Below are 3,100 nucleotides of genomic sequence, written 5' to 3'. Positions count from 1 at the left end.
GAGTCATTGATAATGTTAAATGCGTGTAAGAACTAAAAGATTCTTCATAATAATTAAGCCTGTATTTTTTCTCTTAATGGAAGTTAATAATATATGAACTAAAATAGGGTGTGAATCCCTAAATATTCAGAAAATGATAAAAGGATATGTATATCTCGACATGATACTATTTAGTGTTTTTAAATCGATGCATCATCTAAATGGTTATTAAATTCGCAACCTGAAGTTTGCGTGACTTGTGACTTAGCTAATAGCAAGCACATTATTCCAGACTATTTTGACAATTGCGGTGATCTTAATTCCCATATTACTAATGATTATTGGAATAAGTGTTAAACAACATGCGATGAATGTTGTTACAATTTTTTTTTTTTTTTTGTCGAAGACAATGAACAAACGTCTATGATTAATTACAATCCAATAATAATGAGAGCAAAAGTTCATATTTGTTTGTTGGAGCATGTGTTTCTACACGAGGTAATATTAATTCACATAAGGCTAATAAGTTATAATACGTCATCCCCATTACAATTGGTTTTCGGTCATGAACCAAATATTTCTCATTACTAGTTTTTCAAAGTGCAATATACAATGAAATTACTCCACCACAATGCACAAATGTGAGACATCAAGGAAGGTTGGAAATATATGTTAGATATGGAAAAGTATTGATAATTATGTATTTAGAGTCATCAACGCGGGATTCGTTTACGACTCATTATTGATTTTTTACTTAAACAAAATTATATTTCCAACATGAGGGGGAAATAAGAAGCAGTTGAAAAATTAAAAAGTTGTAATTAGAGGTGGCAAATGGGTTGGGTTAGGTCGAACGGGTTATGGGTCGAAATGGGTTTGGGTCTAAACGAGTTTGGGTCAGAATAGGTTAGGGTCAGAATGAGTCAATTAAAAAAAGGGTTGTTTTGATTTGGGTCAGAATAAGTTAGGGTTGGAAAAAGTCAGAACGGGTTTCAAGTTTTTTTTTTCCCGAGAATAGCGGTGGAAACATTTTAGTATTTTTTAATTTTTTGTTTTTTATTTATATTTTGAGTTATGATTTTTCTATTATTGTTTTTGAATTTTTTTCTAAGGGGTTTTCTATTAAGATAAAAAACCTCTCAAAAAAATATTCAAAAATAATAATAAAAAAATCATAATTCAAAATATAAATCAAAATTAAAAAACGTAAAAAAAAACTAAAATGCTTTCTCCGTTGTCCTCGTTTTGTAAAAATGAAAAAAAAAAACCACTGAGAAATCGAACCGAAACCGAAAAATCGACGGAAATGAAACCAAAAGCCAAAACCAAACCAAATCAATCGAAATCAAAAAGATCGATCAAAATGAAAATAAAAATATTGAAACCAAACAAAAACGAAACTAAAAAGGGACAAAAAACGAAACACAAAACCAAAAACTTGTCCGAAATCGACCAAAAAGAAACCAAAACCCAACCCGCCCTGTCTGAAAACTCGTGTTGGCTTGAAACCTGAACCGAACGTGTTCCAATCCCAAACCCGTTTCGTGCTGAAACCGTTCCGATCTGAAACCTGCCACATTTCCTTAGGACACTAATCCACATCGACCCATTTTGACCCGAAAATAACAAGATGAAATTTCAAATGACCCATTTTAACCCATTTAATTAAAATCTCTGACCCAAACCAACCCATTTAATTTTTAAAACAACCCAAATTGACCTATTTGAAATGGTTTGGGTCAAGATTGTCACCCCTAGTTGTAATGAATTATCATTATGTTGATCCTCAAGTTAAAAAGTGTAAACTAGAAGTTCAAAAGATAATTCAATTATAAGAATTACCGAATTAACTACCAGATGGATTCGTTGACCTAAATAGAGTGACTAGCTAAGTCACATACAACAATTGCTAGTGCTCCAATAAATGTTATTAAAAGGATAACCATACTTTGGTGATGAGTCTATGTATAACAAACCATAGAAAAATAACCAAAAGGAAATAAAATAATCAAAAAAAGAAATCAAAAAATAAGAAGGAAAAGAGAAGAAATAAAATAAAAGGAAGAATGGAGAAAATAAATGAAGTAGAAATTTCATCCCATAATGGTGAAGGAAAGAAAATGAAAGGCTTTCACCAAGGTATAAATAAAATTTCTAATTTTTGTCCCACATCACCAAATTATAAAACTTGTAAGCTCTTTATAAGAAAGAGAGCTCACATGATAATATTTTTATGTGCCAAATCACACCCAGTAGTCCAAGCGGAGGGTGCGAAGCACCCGACGCGCACGCGCACGGGCTCGGGCGAAGTATGATGGGCGCAATGTGGGGCTTTGATAGTTCACTTTGCACTTCGCACGCCTTAACAAGCTTCTTCGCGCTACGCGAAGCAGTAATGTTATCCAGAAAGTCCTTTGTCCTTTGCGTGACATGAAGATGTTCTTCGCGTTACGCAACGTGGAAGTCACGCAACGGTGACACGTTACCTGACACGTGTCGTGCCACGTGGCATAGCTGGGGATGACTTGACAACCTTATTCCTACTTCACGCGACGCGAAGAAACCCAATTTCATGTATAAATAGGGATGAATTATGAATTTCACAACTCGTCCCAAATCATAAATTCTCGCTTATTTTTTTTAATATAAGGTGTTGATATAATACCCGAATAGTTGTAACGGTGCCTCTCCAATTGGAAGAAACTTATATGCACGAATCTAAAAGCTCTACCTAAACAAGATAAGACATTGTGCCATCGTGTAAAGTTTCACGTCTCGTGATTATCCTTATGATTATAGGGTTTATACTAACCTAGAGATACTACATTGTGCTTAACCTAGGTGCTTAATTAGGAGGCTTGTTAAATATAAACTTTCAATGTGAGATATTCGAGTTTTTGCACAACTCACATTTACGTTAGAAAACAAATTTTCCAATACTGTCATGATGATTTTCTAAAACCATTAAACTCATGACAAATAGTCCAAATGTTTTCAAATATATTTTCTAAGGATTTTAAGTACATTACAGTGATTAAGTCTATGTAGACTTACGGGATGGTTACTACTGGTATTGTGGGGTTTTGTATACAAGGCTTGCCTACTAGGATAATACACGTTA

Source organism: Bidens hawaiensis, unplaced genomic scaffold (genome assembly GCF_021521415.1).
Source record: "Bidens hawaiensis isolate Kalapana, Puna unplaced genomic scaffold, B.hawaiensis_p1.1 tig00005523_1, whole genome shotgun sequence".
In the NCBI taxonomy this organism is placed as follows: Eukaryota; Viridiplantae; Streptophyta; class Magnoliopsida; order Asterales; family Asteraceae; genus Bidens; species Bidens hawaiensis.
This window is presented reverse-complemented; position numbering follows the sequence as displayed.